This window comes from Schistocerca americana, chromosome X (assembly GCF_021461395.2).
Source record: "Schistocerca americana isolate TAMUIC-IGC-003095 chromosome X, iqSchAmer2.1, whole genome shotgun sequence".
NCBI lineage: Eukaryota > Metazoa > Arthropoda > Insecta > Orthoptera > Acrididae > Schistocerca > Schistocerca americana.
This window is the reverse complement of record NC_060130.1, coordinates 239,377,715-239,392,118: the sequence shown is the minus strand read 5'-3', so window position 1 is coordinate 239,392,118 and position 14,404 is coordinate 239,377,715. Positions and strand designations below refer to the sequence as shown.

Sequence of the window (14,404 nt, the reverse complement as noted above, 5' to 3'; positions counted from 1 at the left end):
GCCCAGTTAGAACATTGTGTGAATGTCGAGGCATGGGTGGATAATATTACCAAAATGATCCACCACGCCGCTGCAGCATCCATTCCACAGTCCACGGGGCAACAGAAGGGGCAACCTCTCCCTTGGTGGAGTGCCGACTCCAATCGGGACCAGCTCTGTATAGGTTCAAGTGTTGGCCAACTGCAGAGAATCTTGCAGCCTTTCGGGTGGCGGGGGCAAAGTGACACCGAATTATTCGAGAGAGCAAGAAGAGGTCATGGCAACAGTTTCTCAACACCATTAATCATCCCACTAGAAGTTCTGTTGTATGGGAGACCATCAGAAGTAGTTCTGGGAGAGAAGGGAGGTGCCACATGGCTGCTGTAATGGGGAACAGCACACTACAAACCAACCCGCGAGACATTGCCCAGACTATGGAGGCATATTTTGCCACAGTTACTGCAACAGCCAGTTGGGATCCAGGTTTCCAGCACCATAGAGTGATTGCTGCGAGGTGTAGTTTGGACTTCTGGTCCACCTCTGATGAAGATTAAAACTGCCACATTTTCCATTTGGGAGCTGGGTTCTGCATTGTCTGTGGCTCGTGACACATCCCCTGGTCACAACAGGATCCATTATAGTATGCTGTGGCACCTCACAAAGTGAAACAGAGATATACACCTCGCACTTTTTAATGCCATTTGTAAGTCAGATCACTTTACCGACTCTGGCATGAGGCAATTTTAATATCTCTTTTTAAAACCTGAGAAAGACATTACATGCCCAAGTAGTTACCGTAGTCTTGCCCTCACTAACTGCATGGGGAAGACCTTGGAGCAGGTCGTCAACTTCCTCCTAGTCTAGATCTTAGAATCCAGGATACTCCTTAGTTGCTTTCAGTGTGGGTTCATGAGGTATTGCTCTACCTTTGATAACCGTGCCCTCCTGGAGGTGGCTATACAATAGGCTTTCCTATGCCGGCATCACCTTCAAGGAATATTTTCTGGTATCGAGAAGGCCTACGATACTACTTGAGGCATCTTATCCTGCCCCCCTGTGGGTCCAGGGATTAGAAGAGGCCCAAGGTATTCCTGCCTGTTGTAAGAGACGACTAAAAGGAGTCTCCTACGTTTCGGCCTTTATGTGATGGTCCCCTATTTTTCAAAATTTTCCCGAAGAGCGAGCCAATTGGGGAAGGGCGCCTTACATGGTGCATTGCACCTTGAGATCTTTAGCCCACTTTCTCATTGTTGCATTGTAGTCCAGCTTGTTCTCCATCTCTTGGACAAGGACATCTTCCTGGGTGTGTTTTCCACCATGCACTATTGTTGTCTCTCTTTCTGCACCGATGATGACCATGGACTTCTTTGCATCTCATATCCAGCACAGTAGCCAGTCCGTTGTGTTGGGGCCGCCATGTACTCTGTTGGTTGTAGCCACCTGACAACACAGGGATTGTTGTGCTGATGCCTGCGCCGTTAACTCCCCACGTATTCCAAGGAGTAGATGACCATCATCCTGGGGCATTGGGACTCTTAGCAAAGGTTATCCTGCCAGGTGGCTTTTGCTGTGGCTGGGTAGTGCCCGTGGGGAGGTCCCCTGGTCAGAGTGGGTGGCATGAGGGCAGATGACGCGTTCCACGTCATCATTTGCTGGTGATCAGACACCAGCAGTCTCCAAGCATCCCAAGTCCCAGTACAATGCAAGAAAGTATGACTGTAAATCATTCCCCTCCCTGGCCACCCCATGGGAGGAACACCAGGCTAAGGGTGGCAGCGAACCTTATTCACCCCAGTACCTCATATGTATGAGAACTGATGGGGACTCCTTTTTTTCGATGAAGCCACAATTTTTGGAGAGCATTTAGAGGGCAAGTTTGGGGAGGTAGAGGCCTTGTCCAAAATGTGCTCTGGGTCAGTCTTGATAAAAACAGCATCCTCTGCCCAGTCATGGGCTTTACTCAGTTGTAACAAGTTGGGATGTTGCTGTTACCATCACACCACATAAGAACTTAAATATGGCCCAGGGTATTATATTCCACAGGGACCTTCTTTCGCAGTCTGACAGCGAGCTGCGTGCCAATTTAGAGCGGTGAGGTGTTCATTTCGTGCGGCACGTCCATTGGGTTCCGTGGGATAATCATGTTGCCACTGGTGCCTTCATCTTGGCCTTTGAGGGCGACACCTTACCCGAGAAGGTCAAGGTGATGGTCTACTGCTGTGATGTCAAGCCATATATCCTTTCCCCGATGCAGTGCTTTAAGTGCTGGAAGTTCAGTCATATGTCTTCCCGCTGTACTTCCAGTGTCATATGTCAAGATAGTGGACGTCCATCACATCCCAATACCCCATCTGTGACAGCTGCAGAGAGCATCATTCACCTTGCTCCCCAGACTGCAGGATTGTACAGAAAGAGAGGAAAATCATGAAATACAAGACCTTGGACCTACTGACCTACATTGAGGCTAAGAGAAAATATGAGTGCCTTCAGAGCCAGAAGGCTACACCTGCTCCCTTGATGGTGGGGGGGGGGGGGGGGGGGGGCAATTCCCCCCTGTTGCTCCCGCACCACCTACCTCGGGAGCATGCCCCCCCCCCCCCCCCCCCCCAAACATCAGAGAACCCAGTCCCCACTTCCCAGCTGGACAAGTCTTCTTCAGCTCCTCTCGCCAGGAATGGATCCCTTCAGTCACTCCCTTCACAAGTTTCTGCTAGTGGGAAAGATGACGCCCACCATTGACTGAAGTGCCCAAAAGCAGCTGGCCGTAGGGCTTCACGACCCTCCTCAGGCCCAGAGACTGAATCGGTGAAGCCCTCCCAGTCAGAGAAACCCAAGGAGCAGCAAGAAAAGTACAAAAAGGAGACCCCCAAGACCAAGGAAACTACGGTGGCACCCACACCACCTTTTCCTACAAGCTCTGCATCTGGGGATGAGGTGGAGATTCTGGTGTCTGAGGAGGATCTAGATCTTGCTGGACCCTCAGACACAATGGATATAGACTGCTCAGGCAATAAGTCAGCGGCAGCAGGTGACCCTGAGTCGTAAACTGCCTCATTGAATGTTCCATGCCTTCCCAGTCTCACGATGTCGTCCTCCAGTGGAATTGCGGTGGTTTTTTCCACTGCCTGGCTGAGCTACGGCAACTGTTGAGCTTTGCACCTGGTTTCTGCATTGCCCTCCAGGGAACCTGGTTATCCGGCAATGCGGACCCCTGCCCTCTGTGGCTATGAGGGATATTACAGGAACCATAGCAACTATAATAGTGTGTCAGGTGGAGTTTGCGTTTACATCGTAAACTCAGTCTGTAGTGCAACTGTGCCCTTTCAAACCCCTCTTGAAGCTGTGGCTGTCAGAATAAGGATGACGCAGGCAGTGACTGTCCTCAATGTATATCTTCCTCCACATGGTGCAGTACCCTTGAATGTTCTGCCTCGGCAAATGGCTGGTTCCCCTTATTCCGCCTCAGCTACACTACGTCAGCGATTGCTGCACAAACAAGTTCTCCCATATGTGTACACCATCATTACCCTACAATGCAAACATGGGGGTTACACTCGTCTGGTGTGAGTCATTCCCGGTGGGGGGGGGGGGGGGGGGGGCTGAACTGCACAATAACTCCTGGTTCGGTATAGGGTGGTGGAGGGGTGAAGTGGACTGTGGTAGTCATCGTGGGGTTGCGGACCATTGCGGCTGTGGCAGGGACGGAGCCTCTCCGTCGTTTCTAGGTCCCCAATTAACATAACATAACATAACCTTTGAATGTATTGGCTGCACTGATTGATCAACACCCTAAACCTTTCCTACTTTTGGGAGAGTTTAACACCCATAACCCCTTGTGGGGTGGTGCTGTGATTACTGGCTGAGGCAGATATGCCAAAACTTCAATGTCTCAGTTCGACCTCTGCCTCTTAAATACTGAGGCCACCACACATTTCAGTGCGGCTCATGGCAGTTGCCATTGATTTATCCATTTGCAGACCAGGACTTCTCCCATCTCTCCACTGGAGAGCACATGACAACCTGTGTGGTAGTGACCCCTTCCCCATCTTGTCACTGCCCCGGCATCAGGCCCCTGGACGCTTGCCCAGATGTGCTTTAAACAAGGCAGACTGGGAAATTTTCACCTTTGCGGTCACTGTTGACTCTCCCCCCACACGGTAACATCGATGTGATGGTTCAGCAGTTGACCAAAACAATCATTAATGCAGAAAAAAATGCTATCCCTCACTCTTTAGGGTGCCCCTGCCAAAAGGCGGTCCCTTGGAGGTCACTGGAAGTCACCGAGGCAATTAAGGAGTGTCGGTGAGCTCTACAGTGGCATAAGTGGCACCCTTCACTGGAGCACCTCGTTGCCTTTAAGCGGCACCGTGCCTGCGTTCGCCAGCTTATCATAAGACGGCAGCAGGAGTGTTGGGAGAGATTGTCTCGAACATTGGATGCCATATGTCACCTTCCCAAGTCTGGATGAAGATCAGATGTCTTTTTGGGTACAGACTCCAGCAGGTGTTCCTGGCATTAGCATCAATGGCGTGTTGTCTACTGACGCAAATGTGATTGCTGAGCACTTTTCAGAGCACTATGCTTGAGCCACTGCATCGGAGAACTACCCCGTAGCCTTTCGATCTTCAAACGGTGGATGGAAAAGAAAGTCCTCTCGTTTGCTACATGCCACACTGAACCCTATAATGCCCCATTTCCAGAGTGGGAGCTCCTCAGTGCCCTTGCACATTGCCCCAACACAGCTCCTGCGCCATCTCGGATCCACAGCCATATGGTTAAACATCACTCGTCTGACTACAAGTAACATATCATCATCATCATCAACTGGATCTGGTGCAATGGCATTTTTCCATTGCAGTGGCAGGAGAGCACCATCGTTCTGGTGCTTAAACCCCGTAAAAAAAACCACTTGATGTGGATAGCTATTGGCCCGTCAGCCTCACCAATGTTTGTTGTAAGCTGCTGTGTCGGCAGTTGGGTTGGGTCGGGTCGGGTCAGGTCCTGGAGTCACGTGGCCTAGTGGCTCCATGTCAGGGCGGCTTCCGCTAGGGTTACTCTACCGCTGATAGTCTTGTCTTCCTCGAGTCTGCCATCCGAACAGCCTTTTCCAGATGCCAACACCAGGTTGCAGTCTTTTTTTATTTACAAAAAGCGTATGACATGACCTGGTGACATCGTACCCTTGCCACATTATACGAGTGGAGTCTCAGAGGCCCGCTCCCGATTTTTACCCAAAATTTCCTGTCGCTTTGTACTTTCTCTGTCCAAGGTGGTGCCTCCCATAGTTCACCCCCATATCCAGGAGAAATGAGGTCCAGCAGGGCTCCATATTGAGTCTCTCTCTCTTTTTAGTGGCCATTAATGGTCTAGCAGCAGCCGTAGGACTATCCGTCTTACCGTCTCTGTATGCAGACGACTTCTGCATATTTCGTACTGCTCCACTGGTACTGGTGTTGCTGAGTCGCATCTACAGGGCGCCATCCACAAGTCACAGTCATGGGCTCTAGCTCACAGTTTCCAGTTTTGGGCTGCACAGTCGTGTGTTATGCACTTCTGTCGGCGTCATGCCGTTCATCCGGAATTAGAACTTTACTTTAATGATGATTCACTCACTGTGGTGGAGACATATAAATTCTTAGGACTGGTTTTTGATGCCCAGTTGACTTGGCTTCCTCACCTCCGTCAGCTTAAGCGGAAGTGCTGGCAGCACCTCATTGCCTCCGCTGCCTAAGCAACACCAATCGCTCTACACTGCTGCAGCTCTACAGGGCCCTTGTACAATCCCACCTTGACTATGCGAGTCAGGTTTATGGTTCGGCGGCATCCTTATCATTCTGTTTACTCGACCAAGTGTACCACTGTGGCGTTCGCCTAGCGACAGGAGCTTTTAGGACAAGTCCAGTGACAGACGTCCTGGTGGAGTCCTGAGTCCACTCATTGCAGGTTAGGCATGCGTAATTGCTCTACAGTTATGTTGCACACATTCATAGGTCTGCGCATCCAAATTACCATCTCTTCCCGCCCACAGCGGTTCATCTCCCGCATCGACGACCCAGGTGAGGGCCTACAATTGCAGTTCATGTGCGATACCTTCTCTCTGAACTGGAGTTTTGCCTTTACCACCTATGCTTGAGGTTCATTCATGAACACCTGCATGGTGTACAACTAGGCCGCGGCTTCACGTGGACCTTTCACATGGCCCTAAGAACTCTGTTAAGCCTGGGACTCTCCGCTGTCACTTCCTCTTGATTCTCGACATGTACTAGGGCCATGAAGTGGTTTACACTGATGACTCGATTGCTTTGCCTATGTTCATGGAGGACATATAGAATAGCACTCCTTGCCAGACGGCTACAGTGTTTTCACTACAGAGCTGGCAGCCATATCTCGTGCTCTTGAGCACATCCGCTAATCTCCAGGCGAGTCATTTCTCCTGTGTACTGACTCCTTGAGCAGCCTACAGGCCATCTACCAGTGCTACCCTCGGCATCCTTTGGTAGCGACCATCCAGGAGTCCATCTATGCCCTGGAATGGTCCAGTCATTCAGTGGTGCTTGTGTGGGCCCCAGGTCACGTCGGAATCCCAGGCAATGAACTTGCCGACAGGCTGGCCAAACAGGCTATGCAGAAACCACTTATGGAGATCAGCTTCTCTGAAACTGACCATTCAGTATTACGCCGCAGGGTTTTGTGGCTTTGGGAGACAGAATGGCATAACCTCAGTACACACAAGAAGCTGTGTGCCTTAAAAAAAGACCTCTGTGCATACCTCTCGCAGGGACTCTGTGGTTCTCTGTCAGCTCCGCATTGGCCATACGTGGCTGACACATGGTTACCTCCTCCGTCGCGAGGACCCACCTCGGTGGCGCTGTGTCTCGCAAATGATGGTCGTCCATCTCTTTCTCGACTGCCCACTTTCCGCCGCTCTGCGGCGGACTTCTAACCTTCCCAGCAGCCTACCTTCGGTGTTGGGCGACAGTGCCTCAACAGCAGCTTTAGTTTTACGTTTTATTCGTGAGGGTGAGTTTCATCATTTGCTCTAAGTTTTAGCACATGTCCTTTGTCCCTGTGTGTCCTCCACCCTAGTGCTTTCAGGGTGGGGGTTTTAATGTGTTGCAGAGTGGCTCAATTTTCCTTTTTATCCTCATGGTCAGCCATCCATGGTAACCCGCTTTCTTATTTTAACCTCTCCTACCGGTTTCTTGTGTCTTTGTGGTTTTCTTGTCCCCTTTTGTCCATTTAAGTGTTGCCATTCAGTTGTTGTTGTGGTTTTTCCTTTCATTGTTTTTTGTGTTGTCTCATTGTCTTATTCTCAGCCTTTTGGCATTGTTTCCTTTGGAACAAGGAATCGATGACCTCGTGGTTTGGTCCATTCCCCCTCTTTTAAACTAATCAACCAACCATCTTATCCTGGAGCAGCTTATCAAATGGGGTTTTCTTGGTTGTTTTCCCATTTTTATTAAGTCCTTCCTCTCACCAGAATATTTTAAATAATGAGTTTGATCGCGTTGAGCAGGAGAATGATGTCCCTCAAGGCAGTGTTTTAAGTGTGACTGTCTTTACCATAGCTATTAAGAGTATAGTGAGAAGTCCTGTCCTGTGTTCTTTGTTTGTGGACGAGTTCTCTCCGTTTTGCTCTTCAAGGCTGGCAACGATAACACATCAGTTGCAACTAACTCTGCGACATTTGGATGAATGGGCACAAAAGAGTGGTTTTAAGTTTTCCTCTGAGAAGTCTGTGTGTGCTCTTTTTAACCATTCTAATTCCATTTTAAACTTTCCTGAGTTGAGGATGAGGGACACTGTCCTTACTTTTAAAGACACAGTGAGGTTTCTGGGCCCCATATTTGGCTCTAAGCTTATGTGGTTACCACACCGTAAGGACCTGATGAAATGGTCACTTAAGGCTTTAAGTATTTTAAAATGCCTGAGCCACAGTACAGGGGGAGGGGGGGGGGGGTCAGCAGACAGGACTTGTCTGCTCTGGTTTTACATGGCATTTGCGTGATCTCAGCTCAATTATGGGTGCGTGGTGTATGGGTCTGTGAGACCCTCTTATTTAAAGATGTTGGACATGGTGCACCATGAAGGGATTCGGTTGGCCACTGGGGCATCCAGAACAAGCCCCATACCAAGCCTTTGTGCAGAGGCTGGTTAACTGCCATTTCAAGTCAGGTGACGGCTACTTAATGTGTGCCAGGCGTATAAAACACTGTCCACACGATACACACCCACCTACCATACCGTTGCTCAGCCTCCACTGGAAAGCCTTTTTCGTAACCGGCAACAGGCAATGAGGCCCTATGGGATTCATGCACAGGTTTACCTTCTAGAGATGGTGTGGCCAGTCTTCATGTTTTACATTGTGGTGGGAGCAGATTTCCACCTTGACTTCTATGGAGGCCCAGACTTATTTTTAGGCTTGAAGAATTTTAAGAAAGATCATATGTCAGATTTTACATTTCAATCTCTGTTTTTTAACATTTTAGATATACATCATGGTTTCACAATAGTGTACACGGATGGCTCCAAGCAAGGGAATTCCCTTGGGTGCTCTGTCATGTTCCCCGACCATGTCAACAGGATTTGCCTTCCTGATAAATATACCATTTTCTCAGCAGAGCTCTGCATCATCCTGAAGGCAGTAGAGTAGATGTGTCATATGGGGGACAAATGGTTTCTCATTTGCTCCATTCCCTTAGTGCCTTACAATCATTACAGAACCTGTGCCCAGCTGAGGAGTAGGTCCAGCTGATATATGACCAACTGCACTTGCTCCAATGGCAGGGTAAGCAGGTGTCATTCTGCTGGGTGCCAGGTCATGTAGGGATATGAGGAAATGAACAGGCCAATCGGGCTGTCAAGGAGGTCTGCAGAGGACAGGATGTGGCACAGTGTCCTATTCCCTTGCAGGCTGTCATTTCTGCACAACACAGGAAGTCGTGCAGTTGTGGGATGAGAAATGACTGGCAGTGATGGCCAATAAGCTGCAGTTGGTTAAGTCAGGAACCCAGCTGTGGCATTCCTCTTGCTAGTTGCTCAGGTGGGATGAAGTGACCCTCACACATCTTAGAATTGAGCACTGCCCTCACACACAGCTTTTTACTACAGTAAGTGGATCCCCCGTTTTGTGATGCTTGTGGCACGCATATTTTGACAGAGTGCATTTTGTATTGTGATTCAAGGGCAGAAGCAAATATTGGTGTGGATCTGTCTTCTATTTTGGTTGATGATGAGAAGAGTGTGACTAAGGTTTTAACATTTTGTGATGTCTCTGGACACTGGCCTAAACTTTTAGGCTGGAGGTTTTAGTGCTTTGCAGAGTGACTCTTTTTTTTAAATCTTGTTGTCAGCCAGCTACGTTCATCTGCTATATTGTTTTAGTTCCTTATACCACTTTCTTCTTGTGTCGTTAATGTTTTACTACTGATGCAATTCTTCATTCCGTGGTTCTGTGTGGGTACGCACATAGTTTGCCAGCTTTTGTTACCTGTGTTTTACATGCTGTTCTATCTCCCTGTTTCGTGTATTGCAGTGACACTTGTCTCAATCTGCTTTTGCGCAGGCACTAAAGACCTTGCTGTCGTATGCCCATACAAACATGTCCGTGTCCATACTTACACACACTACTGGGCTAGTGAATGTAGCATCAGGGTAGCCACAAGTTTTTTTTTTTTTTTTTTTTTTTTTTTTTTTTTTTTTTTAAGTACCACAGAGAAGGGTTACCAGACCATTAATCCAACACAACGGAAAATAGGGCCTGCCAGGTAAGGTGGAAGAACACCAGTTGGGATTTACAAAACTGCTTAGTCGAGAGATGAGACACAAAACAGAAACTACTTGTAGAGGAAATATGTTGTGCATCAATTCGGTAGTTTCAATAACACAATCAGTAAATATGAGAAGTAATTCAGAGAGCCACTAAAAGCTGTATATAGCTAATAAATGGTAGGCTTTCTCCTCTACAGCCCCTTTTGTTGCCAGTCATGCAATGGATATCAACAAAGTGGTACAGGATAGGATGCTGCAGCAAAAATGATCCCCTTCTCCTCCAGCTCATCCCTATGACTGTCGGTTCCGTGGTGGTCTGACGATATAGCCACATCTATCAGGGAATGACACAGGGGGGCTTCAAGGCACAAGCGCCATCCTTCCATGGATAATTTAATAGCGTTCATGAGATTCCAGACAAAAGTGCAGTTTTTAATAAATGAAAGGAAGCAGGAGTGTTGGGAGCTTATGTATGATTTATGCGATCCCACACACCATCATCCAAAGTATGGACTAAGCTCCACTGCATTTGCAGCCATCCATCACCCCTGGCAGCTCCTTGTCAGTGGTAACTTCTGCAATGATCCCATGGTACTTGCCGAATGTTCTGTGGCTCACTTTGTAGAAGTGTCCGCTTGTAGTAATTTAGATCTTCATTTCCTGACCAGGAAACACCTTACTGAGTGCCGCCCACTATCCTTCCAGGCACACAGCTCTCAATTGTGTAACGTCCTTATTAATGAATGGGAGCTGCGCAGCTCTTTCACAGTGAGTCGTGATACAGCCCCTGGACCTGACAAAATCCACAACCAAATGCTTAAACACCTTCGTGCCAACAGCGTGCAACATATCCTCGAAATTTTTAATTGTATTTGGTGAGAAGGAGAATTTACATCTCAGTGGTGGGAAAGTATTATTATTCATGTCCTGAAACAAGGAACGGACCCACATATTTAACTAACTACTGGACAGTCTCTTCGACGAATGGGCTGTGTAATCTATTCAAATGAATGGCCAACTGCCATCTTAGTTGGTGGGTTTCGAGCCTTCCAGTCCATCACAGATCACCTGTTTCATCTGGAATCTGCAGTGTGCAATGCTTCCGTGCATTGCCTATGTCCAATTGCTGTGTTGTTTGACCTACAGAACACACATAATGCCACCTGTCAACATCAGGTCCTGTCTACACAGTGTGAGTGGGGTTTCTGGGGCAGTTTACCCATTTTTATCCACAATTTCCTATCTCTCAGAATTCTTTAGGTCCGGATAGGTTCAACTCTCAGCAACCTATATGTACAAGAAACTGAAGTACCTATCGCCATCAGTGGCATCGTAAATGCAGTGGGCCCCACTATCTCTCCATCACTGTATGTGAATGATCTTTTCCTGTACTATGCCTTTTCATCACTGTGCGCTGCTGAGTGCCAACTTCAGGGGGCTGTTTGGAGAGTACACGACAGGGCTTTGAGTGATGGGGCTTTGAGTCACAGCCCTTGCAACGGAACCCCCATGTGATGGCAAGTTAACTTCTTGCCCCCTCACCTTGTTGGGCCTTTAGACGCACTTGTTCATGATGCTGCATAGCTTATCTCAATTTTCTTTTACCTATCATGTTACAACTACTGTCATGCCCTTTTTTAAACACCATGACTTGCGTCTAAAGTTAGAGCGGCCAAGTCCCCACAATTTTCACTTTTTACCTTTTAACGTGTTTCTCTCATGAAATGGAGGGACTGATGACCCAGTAGTTTAGCCCCTTTAAACACACAATCATCAATCAGCATACAACCAGGCAGTCAGTGCTGTTGTAGTTGTGCTTTTTACACCAGCCATGTGCAAGGTTGTTGATTAGTTTTCTGTTCCTCTAAGGGCATGCACTTAGCACAGTGAGAATGGCGATCAGAGATCCCAAGCTGGTCCTAGTAGTCCCTTCAGATTCGCTTTCGTACTATGACCCATCTGCCTTCTCTCTCTCTCTCTCTCTCTCTCTCTCTCTCTCTCTCTCTCTCTCTCTCTCTCTCTCTCTCTCTCTCTCTCTCTCTCTCTCCCCCCCCCCCCATGCACGCGCGCGCGCGCGCGCGCGCGCGCGCGCGCGCGCGCGCGCACACACACACACACACACACACACACACACACACACACACACACACCTCAGGTGTACACTGGGCATTATGCTGCTTCAGCACCAACATGTATCATACACACTCGCTCTGAGACTTAAGTTAGAGGATTCCACTAAGAGTACTGTTTTCTCCTGTTTTTTGTTCCATGCTTCTTGCCCAGTCAGCAATGGTATAGGTTTAAATATGCTTTCTTTCTTGGCTCCAGCCATGTCCAGTACAAACTGTTGTACAGATATATTATACACTACTAAATTTTGTAGTCTTGGCGTCTTCTGAACTCAAGTTGAGCCCAATGATGCGGTTTACTGACGGCACTCCAAGCCTGAACAGTTGATCACAATTACATTACCAGCACATTTTATGCTTGCTTTCCATTCTCCGGCTCACACGAATATCCGTGTACCCCTTGTGTCTTTTTGACAATTGCACTATAGTCTGCGTAATTTGTACTACCAATCGTTTTGAAAGGCATATATACTTTCACCTACCTGCCAAATAGTCCCACTATATGACATGCAAATTATAAAATTAAACTCACCCTTGTAACGAGGTTAACTCTGGCACCACTGTCCCTCTTCTCATTGATTCCTCTTCCATCTGATTGGGTCTCTCTTAAAAGTTGACTCATGTGCCTCAACTCCTGGTGATTGTACAGTTGTGTACTTCGTCTTAAGGTCACTTCATTCTTTCATTGGAAGTTTCGAAATGGACAAAGCCAAACCCGCACCAAAATATAAAACAGGACAATAATAAGAAGCACTGTTGCATAGCTCTGCTATTAACACCCAAACCTAGCATTTAGGCATTTCTGGAACTAAAAACTTATTTACCAAATAAACCCACTGATCCCCAACAGTTCTCATAGCTGAGTTCTTAGGGGAAAAAAACTGGACTCCTTATCCACAAATTGCCAGTGCCCATGACCATTTCAAACCCATTGAAACGCTTGGACTTGTGAGCTTTTGCAATTGACCAGTAATAAAGCATTCACTCTCCTTCTTTGTTGATATGTTTCAAACCAGTTTCCTTACTGTTTTTCAAAAGTCTTGAGCAATGCTATCCCACAATTGTTGCTCTACTTGCACACAATGTAGTTTACACCAAGCTTCACCAACTAAACCTGCTTCCACAAGCAGCAAGGTCCTAAACTTTACATCCCCTTACACTTACATTCACACTTACGTGTGCATTTACACTGTTGGTCCTTTTTTATTGCAGAGGTTGTGAATTTCTTTTGGAGGATTGTCAGCTAGGATTCATATGATACGCATGTTTATTTATATGTTATTGGCTCCACTACTTTCTACCATTGTCCATCGGTGTGACAGTACCTCCTGTTTGACCAAAGCTGCACTACCATTTCAAACTCTATTACGAGCTTGCCAGTTTGTTTTAGGATTCAGGGTTAGAAGCACCCACCAGTGTCCAGTCGATTTCGGCAACCGATCACCCCAGTCATAAGACAAACAACTTCAGATGTTATGTTATGCATTCAACTGCATAAGTGCTGATTTGTATGGTGCATAAGCGTGTGTGACTCCTGCCTCCTCTACTGCTCTCTTTAGCTGACTCGACTTTCCACCACCATACTACAAATAAATTTAAACTCATGAACATTGTTGCTAATTGAATCTTTCACATGTCACAACAGCATACTGTGACTGCTGCCATTGCTACAAGTCATGAAACAGCACACAGGTTACTACCAACCTTTGTCTGCTGCCGGCTTACAGTATTCTGTCAATTCCTGACTTCAAAAGTGTGAAGAGATTTGTTCGCCCCTGTCCAACATGGTGTGTTCCTACTGTTTAGTTAGATGGGACTTGGGTTACCTAGCACTGCCACTGGGACACTTTGTATTGGTGCTAATCATGTTTGCTGAGATATTCAGAGTTGTTGTGCCTTCATCAACCATCACTAGTATTTGAAATGAGGTGCTGTATTATGTTTGTTTTCCCAATTTGTATTGCAGATGCTCCGCTCCTTCAAGACCACCTGTCATTGTCAGGAATAATGTTCAAACAGTTGCACAACTTGTTCTACAGTTCTCACCGGATTGCCATATTAGCTGACTTAAGCTTTTCTACACTGAAAGAAGTAGTAGTGTTGCAGTGGATTACCAGTCAGTTAATAGCATGTGAACCTCTTATAAAGAGTTCGGACTGAAGCGGAACACTTTGTACTCTGCGATATTAACCAGGTACTTGTCACTACCCAAGAGTAACTGCCAAGTATTTCAGATGCTCTACCACTCTATCGCATCAAGCGAGCCTGGTTCAATGCAGGCAGAGCTAGAGACATTGTTCACTACCCCCGACCAAGCTGATGCTGATCATTGGAGTAAAGCTCTCCAGTGGGCTACTCTTTTATTGCTCAAAATCATGAGACCCATGTCCACCAGCATGTGTGCTTGCTGATAAGCCTTCTGGCCACTACCATACGAAACCTGAGCGTAGCTACTGAGCTGGTGCAACAATGTGAGGAACTTGGTAACTCGATCCAACATGAAATAGTCACCATATATGTGGTGT

At 47.3% G+C, this 14,404-nt stretch overlaps 1 long non-coding RNA gene across 2 annotated transcripts in view; it reads left to right on the top strand.

The window, feature by feature from the left end:
* LOC124555353 overlaps positions 1-14,404 on the top strand; it is a 32,114-nt gene that overhangs the window by 9,646 nt on the left and 8,064 nt on the right. The window lies entirely within an intron of this gene.